Source organism: Diabrotica undecimpunctata, chromosome 7 (genome assembly GCF_040954645.1).
Source record: "Diabrotica undecimpunctata isolate CICGRU chromosome 7, icDiaUnde3, whole genome shotgun sequence".
In the NCBI taxonomy this organism is placed as follows: Eukaryota; Metazoa; Arthropoda; class Insecta; order Coleoptera; family Chrysomelidae; genus Diabrotica; species Diabrotica undecimpunctata.
In genome coordinates this window covers 125,219,460-125,233,189 of record NC_092809.1, presented here as the reverse complement: position 1 = coordinate 125,233,189, position 13,730 = coordinate 125,219,460, and the positions used below count along the sequence as shown (strand labels likewise).

Here is a 13,730-nt window from a genome sequence, read left to right as displayed (position 1 = left end):
CGTTTGTAGTCCTTTTCAATTAGATACTTATTAAAACAATACACTGGAGATTCTTCTTTCAGTGTCAATGAATATGAATAAAGAGCACCGCCTTAGTTCTTAACTTACATCAAATCGACCACCATAAGACTCAAGATTGTCCCCGCGTGGCCGGTGTGGCTTGGCGGCCTCATGTAGAAAGAAATGGTTATACGCCACTGCTGCCGTTCTCTTCCACAACTTCTGTGTGTGTACACGTCTCCCCTCTCTCGGACCTCGTCAGTAGCGGATCTGAAAGGTTGCTTAAGGTTTAAGTAAGAACGGCGCGAAGACGAAATTAATATCTAAATAATTTTCTATTTTGGTATGTAGATATTATAATATCTTACATTGTATATTGCTGTTATGTATGCTACATAGAACCTGATTTCTTGATTGATCTGTAATACAGAGTCAATACATTATGGCGTTCATCTAAATTAACAAAGGGATTTTTATATGTTTCTATTACATAAAACCTCCTTTTCCTCCATGGTTGCCAACATTTCGTAATTTTTAGATTTTAGCAAAAAATATCCAGTTTTATAACTTCTTCTTTCACATTATGTGTGAATTAACTTTCAGAACATTATGTTATGTTGTGTTAGATTATTTGTTATGTCCACAAGCCTAATTAATGACACTCCTAATGAATCTAAGTAAATGTTTCTTCCTTGCGGGTGTATGCAATGGCTCCATTTCAATTTTGCTAGTTCTACCCTAGGAATCAATCATATACTCCACCTTCAGTTCTTTAATCGATATTTTATGAGCAAGCAGTTACGTAGGTTTCTTGATATCTCTTTTAGATTTAGAAATCTAAAGCTTCTATTTTCTTTTAAATGTCTCATTAAGTACATGTTTTTATGTAATGAAACTGCTTTATTTAAAGTTACTAGTTCAACATATTTACCCAACACGGTTAAGTTTAAATACTTTCTTTGATTTTCCAAAAAACCTTTTCTTTGGTTAAACCATTTTGCTAAATGTTTTATTTAAAGTTTAAGTTAAACAGCTTTAAAATAAAGACTTTTAAGGGAGAGTTTATGAGATTATTGGCCAATTTACAAACATTTTTGGTAATACCACCCTTAAATATGACGCCATGAACAATGACTTAATATATTTTGCAAAAAAATATTAAGAATTAAATGATATAATATATGAAATCGATGATTTACAATGATTTTTAAACAACTACGTGTCTTCTGTCTTCTATCCGATAAATGGGGCTTCTTCTTCTTCAACCTTAAGTAATCCATTTTTTTGACATAGGCCTCCCCAAATCAATCCAGTGTTTTCTATTTTGCGCCACTTGCTTCCAGTTGTGTCCTTCAATCTTCTTAATATCATCCGCCCATCTCATTTGTGGCCTTCCTCTGCTTCGTTTATATTCCCACGTTCTCCAATTATAAGAATTTTGTTCCATCGGTCTTCTTTTTGTCTTATATTGTGTCCGGAAAATCTCCATTTCAATTTTGCAACTTCTTGTCTAACATCCCTCACTTTTGTTTTCTCTCTTATCCACTCGTTTCCCTTTTTATCCATTAGTCTTATGTGCAACATTTGTCTTTCCATTGCTCTTTGGGTTTTTATGATTTTGTCCATGTTTGCTTTTGTAAATATCCACGTTTGGGAACCATAAGTGAGAACAGGGAGTACGCATTGATTGTATACGTTGGTCTTAAGATGCTGTGGATATCTTTTGTTTTTAAGAATGTAGCTTAGTTTGCCAAATGCCGCCCATGCCAGTCTAACTCGCCTTTTTATCTCTGCTGTTTGGTTTCCTTTGTTAAGTTTTATAGTTTGACCCAGATATATATATATATATATATATATATATATATATATATATATATATATATATATATATATATATATATATATATATATATATATATATATATATATATATATATATATATATTAAATGGCCAAATATATGGCCTAGGAGGACAAATTCGTTAAACTTCCCGTGCTCGAATCGGTATCAATAAAGTGTTATGATCATTTCGGCCTATCCCAGCCTCATCAGACACTTGGGCTGATACAAATTCAAACTCGGAAGTCCAACGAATGTCTCCCAAAACTTCATTACAACAGTAGTAGCTTACAAAGGCGCCACCTGCTTTGGCGGCCGTGAACGAAAACGATATGATAATATCGTTTTCTGTATCCTTTGCGCTATGCGAAATGTGTAAAAGATAAAATCTTTTAGCGAAAGCCGCTATCGCTTTATTAAAACCGCTTTATTTTTACTAAAGCAAGACCAAGGAAGACTGCCAAGACAAGAAGAAATAAAAAAAAAGCGCAGTGTTAACAGATACCCCTGAGAAATTACTTATTGAAGACAAATAACAAAAGAAGGCAATGAGCCATAAAACTAAAACCTATATGAATGAATTCAAATCGTTAAAAAAGGGAAAAAACGTGAAGGTACCATCGAAAAGCAGAAATATTCAGAAGAAAGTGATACAAATCAAAGTGAAGAGGAAGTCGAATATAAAGAGGATTCCTCAGACATGGAAATGGATGAAGAACATTTTATGCTCGATCAAGATTCAAATATTCCAACAACAGAAGGAAAATTTGTGCTCATATGGTTCCCTGGCAGAATACTATGTCGGAAAAGTTACAGGTAACAATATAGCTATAATACCTCGTATTATTGCATATTTTTTAATTTTTCTTTTAATTACAGAAGTAAAAAAGCAAGATGAAGAGTTCAAAGTGTCGTTTTTGAGGAAAAGCAATAAAATAGACAATGCTTTTGTCTTTCCTAACGTAGAAGACGTTGATTTTATAAGAAAGCCAGATATGGTATTTGTGCTTTCTTAGTTAAGGAATTAAATTTAATTTTTGAAATTTCCGAGTTCTATTTGAAGAAATATGATTTTTGTTTTACTGTGGCCCACCCTCTCCTATAGGACAATAAAATATTCTAAATAAATAAATTCTAAATAATATAAACTCCAAACTCCCAAACGCAGATAAATAGAATTCTTAAAAAAATAAAAACAGCAACAGAACTTTATTTTGGGATTTCCTTCATAAATGATATCATATATTTTAAAAGATATCTGCATGTTTCTAATATATTTACTACGATCGTTTGAAATAGAAACATAATTAACTATAATATACTAATCTTTGCGGTAAGTATACCTTACAGTCAAAATCGTTTACAACGACACCGGTTATAACGTACAATCGGATATAACAAACAAAATTGTAGGTCCCATAAAATGACATAGAAAAAATGCATTTATATTGCTTATAATGAACAAATCGGTTAGAGCAAACATATTTCTTGGAACACTAGCAGTTAAAATATTGGTTACAGCGTACAATTTCAAGTATGTACCTCAGATGATATAAAATCCATTTTTTTCAGTTATGATATTTTTACACACTGTATAATAAATAAATAATAAATAATTATAACCAACGCATGATGTAAATGACAGTAGATACAATGTTCAATATAATATTGTTTCCACATCTTCTTAATAAATAAGTTTAAAAGCGCTATCCTGTAAAGTTATGAAAATGGACATTGTAGTGTTGTATTTCTCACAGGTACTACCGATATTTAGTACCACGAAATGACAAGTAAGGATTTATTAATTTATGGTTAAAGTACATCCGGGCAGGCATCTACACTTGATTACTTGTCCTTTAGACATTTAGACCTCCCAAGACGGGTCCATTGTATTACAACATTTTGTTTATATTACACCATTTGGCCCAAGCCAAGAGTTTCTGAATTTGAATTCAGTTGTGTCTAGCCTTCATAGAAAACATGTCACGGAAACAATTTACTATTGAGAAACAGTTTGGAATAATTTGTAGAGTCGATTCCGGTGATTCCGCGAGTTCGATTGCCCGGGAATTTAAAACGTCACGCTCAACAATTGCTGGAATGACGAAACGGCGAGAGAAAATTATTATGCAATTTAATAAGTGTGAAAAAGGAAAACGCGTTCGGTCATCAAATCACAGTGACATTGAAAGTGCTTTGCTTGATTGGTTCAAACAACAACGCGCAAACAATGTACCCGTGAGTGGGCCGATGCTTCAGGTAAAGGCTGACGCTTTCGCTGTGATTTTGAAGAAGGATTTTAAGTGTAATACTTCCTGGGTTAACGTTTCCAAGCTCGCCACAATATTGTCCATGGAAAAATTTCAGGTGAGTCAGCAGTTGTTGACAGATCAATTACAAATGACTGGGTTGAAAATATGTGGTCTACATTCAGGTCCGGCTATAGCGATGATGAAATTTTTAATGCTGACGATATGGGGTTATTTTTTAGACTGACACCTGATCACACGTTGAAGTTTAAAGGGGAGAAATGTTCCGGTGGTAAATTCTCAAAAGAGCGAGTTATATTTCTTGTTGCAGCCAACATGTCCGGTTCCATAAAAAGGAGGCTTTTGGTGATAGGAAAAAGTAAAATGTCGCGCTGTTTTAAAAGCGTGAAAAATCTCCCGATTGATTACGGTTTCAATAAAAAAGCCTGGATGACGTCGGCTATTTTTGAAAAGATTTTAATAAAATGGGACATTGCACTTTTACAACAAAAGAAACGCATAATTTTAATTGTCGACAACTGTCCGTCCCACCCACCAGTTGACAGGTTAAAACAAATTAAACTTGTTTTTCTGCCTCCAAATTATACGTCCGTACTGCAGGGCATGGATCAAGGAGTTATAAGAAGTCTTAAAGCATGCTTTCGGAAAGAATTGGTGTACAAAATCATCGAAAAGAGAGAGAATAACGACGATACGAAAGTCAGTATTTTTAACGCTATACTAATGATATCAAAGGCATGGAAATCTGTGCGGAAGGAAACGATCATCAACTGTTTTCGTTTTTCCGGCCTAACTAACGACTTACAATCATCAGGAATCGCATACAACGATATTGCACAAACGCATTTGCAGGATGCCGTTTCCCTTCTCAGTTCTCACTGCTCTGCAGATGACTATGTACGAGTTGATGACGAAATAAGTACGAGCGAAGAACTGTCAGATATTGACATCGTACTGAGTCACCAAACTAGTGACAAACAAAGTACTGATGAGGCTGATGAAGAATTGGAAGATTTCGGCAAAATCCCTACTGTTGCTGAAGCGTATGCTGCTTGTTCCACCATAAGAGCATTTATTCAGACTGCTGAAACTTCCCAGAGTGTGAAAGAATCATTATCGATTGTTTTCACATCAATTGAAAAAATGTTTTTTTCAGAAGTTCAAAGAAGGCGACTTTTTTCATTAAATATTGTATTTACATATTACAAAATGTTGTATTTACATATTTTGTAATACATAAATGTATCTATTTTTCTTTGTCTTCTTAAAAATAAATAGTATATGTATGCCTACACTTTTATAATACAAAGGTTTTGAGAAGCCGTTATTTTATGAGTATACTTTATTGACATACTTATTTCAATACATATTTTACATATATGTATGTGCATATTTAGATTTACGTAAGTACAATAAACACATATGTTAAATGTTATGTATAATATGCTATTATAACATATTATAAGTATAGATAAAGTAACACATTTTTGCGTCATAATCCTAGGTACAACTAACTCACTGTTCCTACCAGTGTAATATCGTTTATAGCAACCTGTTCATTATCACCGATAAAACCTCTTACAGAGAACACTGGCTACAACGTACAAAAACCACCAGTCCCCTGAAGTTCGTTATAAACGATTTTGACTGTATTTGCTTGTGCATATCGCACAAGCGGTCACCCGTAATCGTAGCCCCGAGCTGCCAAACCGCAACAACGCCACTGGAGCGCACCAAGTCTCAGGTGGCTATGGCTTAGGTGGCTATAACCTGACCGCCAACTTGATTCTTGCCTCCTCTCTCCTACCTTTTACTCTTTTAGTTCGTCTTGTAGTTGTAGTGAGCACTGGCGTTGTTCAGTTATTCTCTACCTGTTTGCTCCCGTTTAGGTTTTTATCTATTTATTGCACTTGCAGGTCATTGTTACCCTTCGAAAAGGGATTATGCACCTGTGTACGGTAGCTTTGTGTTCAGTGGTTTTCGGTGTGCAAACTTTTTAAAACAATTCGTCTCGCGTTTATGTACAATGGAACTGGACGCTGTGACTAGATGTATTTTCAAATAGGTAAGTTTTTAACTTGATTTTCGATTTTATTATTTGTACTATTATTTATAAGCGGTAAACTTAAAAGTTAAAAAATAAATCAGCCCCTATTATTTCTATTATCTTGTACAAACAATCATAATTTGTTATTGTTATATAGAACCCAAGCTTGAGTTGCTTTCATAATGTATTTGTTTACGTTTATTGCATACTGTTTTAAATTTATTAAGTAAAAAACTGTTGTCGAGTGCAATGTTGCCAGTAAATATACTTACGCAGGTAAGTATGAATAGTTTCGCCATTTTAAGTCTTAAGACGGGGTCGAGGAACATATTTTGTAAATACAAAACCAAGAAGCCGTTTCCTAATTTATACGATGTTACTTAATTGTTTTATCTATTCACATTGATATTCGCCTCATGCTAGAAGACAATATATCATAATGTCATTTGATTATTCTGAATAAATTACATTAGCATATTTTGTTGGCTACCCGAGTTTTGACTCAACGTTATATTCTAATTCTGTGGGTATGTTGTACGTTAAATTGAGCGTTATTTTACTTATGTACTACTAAATTGACACTATTAATTTACAGAAACTAATATTTGGACCACAGATATGTGTATGGTTAGTGTTAGTACCTACTATAATATTTTATTTATTAACAACAAGCATTCAATATATTTTACGAGTAATACATTGACAACAATAGCTAATAAATCTTCATCAATTGCCATCAGTACCATTTAAGCCACTTTATGGTTCACGCTTATGTATCCATTTTTTTCGCTAGATTATCAGCTTGGTTTGTCTTCTCCTTTTGTTTATTTTTATAATTTTCTATTTCCACATGTTTCTATGTCTGCATTGTTTTTCTTATTGAAGTCAGATATACCTACTTCCATGTTTTACGGCTTGCTAGTATTTCTCTTGCGGGTTTCCCCTCTCCTTTTCTGGGTTGGTAGTTTTGTAGGTTTATTCTCTTTTTATCATTAAGCCTAGCGTATTGTACACCTTTTATTTGGTGGATTAGTTTTTTTCCTTCTATGTTCCTCCATTATTACAATTTATTTTAGTTATCTTAGTTTTTTTCATCATTATGGAATTTACACTTCTAACGCAGAATGACTCTTCTTTTGTACTGCTTCCAATAATTTTGGGGTCTTGGCGTCCATAATTTTCCACCATTATTTCCTGGCTTTGGCTTTGCAAATGGTAAGCATTTCGATGTGCTCAATTATTTTATTCTCATTTTGGGTTTTCTTAGTTTACCTATCGCTAATAGTATTTGGTAATAGATGCTCCATCCAAATTATTTTGTGTCTTGATCAATTTGATGGAACAGTGACGACAAGCTCTCGAAGAAAAAGGTTTAAAACTTCTTCTTCTTCTTATGGCGCCATCCCGGAGATCATTCCTCCAGCTATTTGTTTAAACAAACATTTTATTTGAGTTGTACATTACTTTTTTCGATAATTAAATTCAGACATTATTATTCCTCTTCAACAACTTTTATTTCCTCATGAAGTTGACATATTGCTCTGGAATGTACTGACACATGTTTATAAGATCATTTTTTGCCGCTTTAACCGGGAATTCCGCCTTCATACAAAGGTGGAGAACTCTGGACATAGGGAAGCGTCTTCTGTTTGATTATCCTTGTAGTATTTTGGCCAATTTGTAAGTGCTCCACAGCTAAAGGACATTGTGGGATCTCCTTCCTGTTAGTCTAACAAGATCATCTTTTTTTATGTCTGTAAAGTTAGCATATCCATTTTATAAGGCCGAATTCAGAGCACCACTATAATTTATTGCTAATTTATTAAATAAAACATTTTTGCTGTAGTCGTTTTCGAGAAACTGGGTATGCTAACTTTACGGTACAGCTTACATAGCCATAGCTATATCTCGGCAAAGAAAAGAAGTATAGGATCCATCTTGGCAAAACCTGGCCCATCATCCCCTAGCTCAAATCACACCCCCGGAAAACAGGGATATCGGTCAAAAAGCGAAAGGCAAGGAATTTATTGTCATCTTGGCGGATTATTTTATTGCTAATTAAATGCTGTTGATGGGTACATTAACCAATCCAAAAAAACTATCCCATTGTCCCCCTAGCTCAAAATTCATCCCTCGAAAAATCAATCAACCAAAAACATTGAAACCAGAAAAGTGAACCGCTATCAATTAATTGCGAATTTATTGTTGAAGTTTTATGCCAAGAAACACTTTATTGCTGCAAACGTTTCCCAAAAATATTGATGAGTGAACCTATCTTATTATATGTGATAGCGTCATATTGTATTTTCTTGATTAATTAAAACGTGTTTCGTTTTTATTAGTTCGTTCATCTCTTTTCTTTGTCCTCTGATCATTCTCCATATTTCTTTTTGTGTTCCGTCGAAGTCGTGTTTCATCTGTTTTGAGAAGCTCTGCCAGTGTTCCCTTTTTATTTGTCTAACTAAAGGATTTGTTTCATTTCTGATTCGTTTATAGTGATTTTATGCCTGTTGTGTTTGTTGTGCTCTGTATTGTGAAAAGGCTTTCTTCTTTTCTTAACGTTTTGTCTTCACTTCCTCTCAAAACCATGGAAATTTTGACAATCGGCGCAAAGAGCAAACAGAGAAAGTATTTGGAAAGAAAGAGATGTATGAACACTGGGACTCAACTACATAATTTTTAAACGTAGTTTACAGGTCGGGTTTACTTTTCCTACTAACATAATTTCAGGTAATTAGGATAATTAAGATGTAGGATTTTCAGTCATTCCTAGTTTTAACAAAGTGTGCGCATTTGTAGTACGGTATGACTTGACGTCTTGAATTGTTCTCCATTTTTGTTTAATTAAAATATGATCTATATTATTTCTTCAGTTGATCCTGGTATTTACTACCTATTATTTTTTTTTAGTGTGTTTTAACCAAATTTAGCCTTATACACCTAATTTAGCTGAAAATTCACCTGTGTCACTACTGGCCGAAGTTGACTTTAAAAAAAATTAAAAGTCTTCGATTTTCTTACAAACATTTTTTGAGACACTCTATAAACACAGTTTTTCTGAATGAAGGAACCATGGGACTCGAAAACATATGTATCTTACTACTGTACAGGAATACTACCACACTACCGGTTTTACCGTATTTCCTCTAATTCGAAGTATTACCGACGATTCGTATTCATTGTTGGAAGCGGAAGTCCCGTTACACTATCATCTATCACTGATGACAAACGAAGAGATAAAGAGTATTGTTATTTACTCTAAACTTTAACAAAACAACTGTTTGGTCACGTAGCTATTCGTTATATGCTAAGTAATAAATGTATATAACAGTAATAAATGAATAAATAAGTGATCGATAAAGAATAAAAATTTTAAAAAGTTTTTCGAATTCTATAAATTGGAAATATGGAAAAAGGAATACGGTTAATTCTAGCTTTCTCTATTCAGAGCTGATTCTTTATATTTCTTTCCTTAGATCATTATTTGGGTGTGCAAATAGTTCGTTGGGGCTTAATACAGTGGGTGTGGAAGCGATTCGAAGTGCAGTTATCATGTACTTTCGCGATCGTCGTTTTGTGATACATTGTATTTATTGTCTTAAAGAAAAACTGTGGTTGTTTTTCCGCAATGTCTTTTTTCAAATGCAAAAATAACGATATATTGTATTTGCTATTGACGATTTTTCCTTGTTTAAGGAAGTGGATTCAGCATATACCTTGCGCATTCCAAAATACGGAAGAAAAAAACTTTCCAAGCTTCGAGTAATGTTTTCATTTTTGGTCATTTTGAACAGCTTTTAAGTGTATTTTTATTTTAGCATTGTTACTTCTTCGCGTGCCATATCAAAATTATCCGACGTTGGCGATCACCATTGCGAAGGCTTCTCGATCTTCTGCAATATGGAATAATTGTCCTGCATTTTGTTATCTGTGTCCATTCACGAATGTTTTTTAACCAAGAAACTTGTTTTCTTCCTACACCTCTACGGCCCTCTATTTTACCTTTAAGGATCAGTTGTAATATTTTATATCGACTTCCCCTTACTATATGTCCCAGATAAGACATTTTTCGATGTTTAACGGTCTTTAGCAGTTCTCTATCTTTGTTGACGCTCCTCCATTTCGTCTTCTACCTCGTGAATACGGTCTAGCAGAATTTGGAGACCTTCAATATTATCTGAAAGAATTACTGTATCGTCTGCATATCTAATCACATTAAGTAGTTCCCCGTTGATTTTTATTCCCTATGGTTGTCTCTCAAGTGCCTTTTTAAATAACTGGTCCGAGTAAACATTGAACAATGTTGGCGATAAAATGCAACCTTGTCTGACTTCTCGTTGTATGGAGATTTCATCGGTGTGTTTATCTCCAATTTTAACGACAGCAATTTTTTTACAAATTTTTAATGACACGAATATTCTTGTCATCTATTCCGATATTTTTCAGTATTTGCATTAATATTACATGCTGTACTTTATCGAATACCTTTTCGAAGTCCACGAAACATGCAAATACATCTTTTCTTTGGTCACGGCATTTTTCTAATAGGATGTTAAGTGCAAAAAGTGCCTCCCTGGTTCCCATAGGATTTCTAAAACCAAATTGGGTATCTTCGAGATCTTCTTCGCATTTGCGTCTAATTCTGTTGTGAAGTATTCTTAGGAAAATTTTAATAGTGTGGCTCATTAGCTGATTTTATCTTTTATGACTGCCGTTAACAATTTTAATGTACTAATGCCTCTATAATTTTCAGGATTTCTCGAGTCTCCGGTCTCCTACTACTCCGGTATTTATTATATCGACGAATAATTTTAGGAGCCATTTGGGTAGTGTTGTTCCTCCATATTTTAGCAGTTCATTGTTTATCTTATCAGGACCTGCTGCTTTTTAATTTTTTTATTCTTTCTTGTAGCTCTTCTTCTGATATTAGTACTCTATCGTGAATTTCGTTAATAATTCTTTCTTTGTTATCTTCTTTTCATTCTCAATATAATTTCGTGAAATGCTCAGTCCATTGTTCCTCCATAATGTTATCTATGCGTACAAATTTATTCATTTCTGTTTTTTGTCTCCTTATCATCTTCCACACCTTTTTCTGGGATTCATAGAGGTCATATTCCATGTCTTTGATAAATGTCTCCCAGTGTTATTTTTTGATGTTATCTATTTCTTGGTTTACTCTATTCCTGATTCTCACGTAGTCTTCGCATGCCTCCGGGGTCTTCACTCCTTTGTATGTTAGGAAAGCTTGTTTGTTTTCATTTGCTAGTGCTTTCACCCTTTCGTCGTACCATGGAGTTTTGGTCACTCGTATACCATATCAAGTGGTATACGAGTTAAATCAAAATTTTCAACAAATGTCTATATTATCGAACTTGACGCAAAATTAAATAAAGGAATTCTGATGTTTTGTACCTCCGCATTTAAGAATTGGCGGCAGCACACATTTAACGCCACTTTCATTAACATGCGAAACGTCCTCAACAGCAGGAAACAAAAATGTGTTTTTACTCTTAGCACTTTTACGCAAAAATGTAAGTCGTCGTTTACTTCAACAATTTTCGCTACATAAAAAACTGACTTTTTTATCACGAAATTCCACCAGCACATACGAATTAATCTCAGGCAAATCCAGATAACGACCAAACTCAAAATTTGTGAATGATTCGGCATCTACCAAGGAAATTTTGTTTTGGTTCCAACTGTATACATGATCTTCTAAAAAATTTCAAAACTACCAAAAGACGTTCCTGATGTACCAATTTAACAAATTATGCACTCCCATAAAACTTTCGTAGCAGCCGGAGGTTGTTTTAAATTAGAAAATAAATCTTGAAAAAGGAACCAATTTTTGACATCAGGTTTTTTGTAGCTATCATAATTTATTCAAAACAAAACTGTTTTTGATATAAAATCTTCAGAATTTTAACGTTTTCCAAATAAAGAAGATAAGTTTGAATAAAATGACGCTCGATACAACTCATTTAGGCTATAAATAAGGAAACAATTAGCATATTCTCAAGAATCTTTATTTATTGGCTATAATAATTTTTTTAGTATCAAACGGTATTATACGATTTTACATAAAAATGTTTATCTAATCGAATATTTTATTGGCTGAAAGTCCAGTTTAACAGATGTTGCTGTTAACTTCTTTTATTTGTTACAGTTATTAGGAAATATTAAATTTATCTTTCTACTCTCTATAAAATGTTTAGTCTGCAGTAAATGATTAAGTTATTAGAGCAATCTAGTAAAATCTAATTTTTGATTTAACAATTTTTATAGTTGGAACAAAGTTATTGTTAATGATTTATATGTAAAAAGAGCTCAAATAAAAGTTTCATCACAATAAACAAAACACTTATTAATACAATAGCACAAATTATAATAAAAAAATATCAAAAATATTAAAGTACCTTTAGTACCTAGTGTGACACTATCTAGTGTTCAATAAAGTCCGGCATTTTCCATTCTTCTTTGCTCTTTGAAGAGGCCAAAGCCTAGAAGAGGTTGTCATAACTTGTTCTGCTCTTCTACTCTTCTACATACTTTTACATAGGCAAATTGCCTGTTTTTGTTCGACGTCACCTCCTACCCTAGTGGAATACTATCATTCCATCTTTTCCGTGAACGACCTGTGTTTCCGTCCGTTCTATGACGTCAGATTGGGAGGAGCTTACAATGCTAATAAGATACAAAATTTTCCCTTGCTAAAGTGTCCCTTAAGGTCGTGGCATATTATGGTGCACGTATAGTTTCCGGCACGTAGCGTTTCCACTCCAGCAATTGCGCTGCGCGTTCACATTTTCATACATAGAATGTTTCAGTTTGGTTCGGTGAAGATATGATCTCGCTTTTCTCGACAAAAATTATGTGCAATTACTCTTCTACTTAACGATGAAGAATGAAAAACTGTGTTAAAAAGAAGTACATCCAATGCTAAGAGAAAGGAAGAAGGAAGGTGAATACTGGACTTTATACAGAGAATTAATTGATGACGATGAAAAATATTATGGATATTTTATAATGAATAGGATTCAGTTTAAATATGTTTTAAATTTAATTACACCTTCAGTTAAAAAACAAAATACTACGAAGCCATACATATCAAACCAAAGGGTATTTTTAAAAAAGAAGAGGTATCTTTTCCGTGCAAAAGTCCTAATTGTTTATCACTTTCGTGTTTAATTGTCACAAAGCAATAAAAACACAATGCATAAATGACAAAATAGCCTCGAAAATTATTTTTTCAAATACTCTGTATCAAAATCAAACAAATACCTAAATAAACAACTAGGGGAAAACGACGGACATCTAATTCACATTATCCGTATCAATCGGTTACGACTCGTTACGTAGCCGTCAGCATCAGTAAAATATTGTTTTCGAATATACTGAACGAAAACGTTAGGTGTCTGAAACGCTATGTTCCTGACAGTGTAAATTGTTCATATTTAAAACCATTTAAATTATATTTTTCGGGAACTAAACACTACGTGCTGGAAACGCAACGTGCATGATAATATGCCACGATCTTTACTCTGAATGCCGCATACGTATGACCTCAAAT

At 33.6% G+C, this 13,730-nt stretch overlaps 1 protein-coding gene across 1 annotated transcript in view; it reads left to right on the top strand.

Moving 5' to 3' along the window:
* Positions 1-5,949: 5,949 nt before the first annotated feature.
* Positions 5,950-13,730, top strand: part of LOC140445779 (uncharacterized) — a 139,368-nt gene continuing 131,587 nt past the window's right edge. Inside the window, exon 1 of the mRNA XM_072538117.1 lies at positions 5,950-6,175. The gene's annotated coding sequence lies outside the window, so the exon portion shown is untranslated. The remainder of the gene's footprint in view (positions 6,176-13,730) is intronic.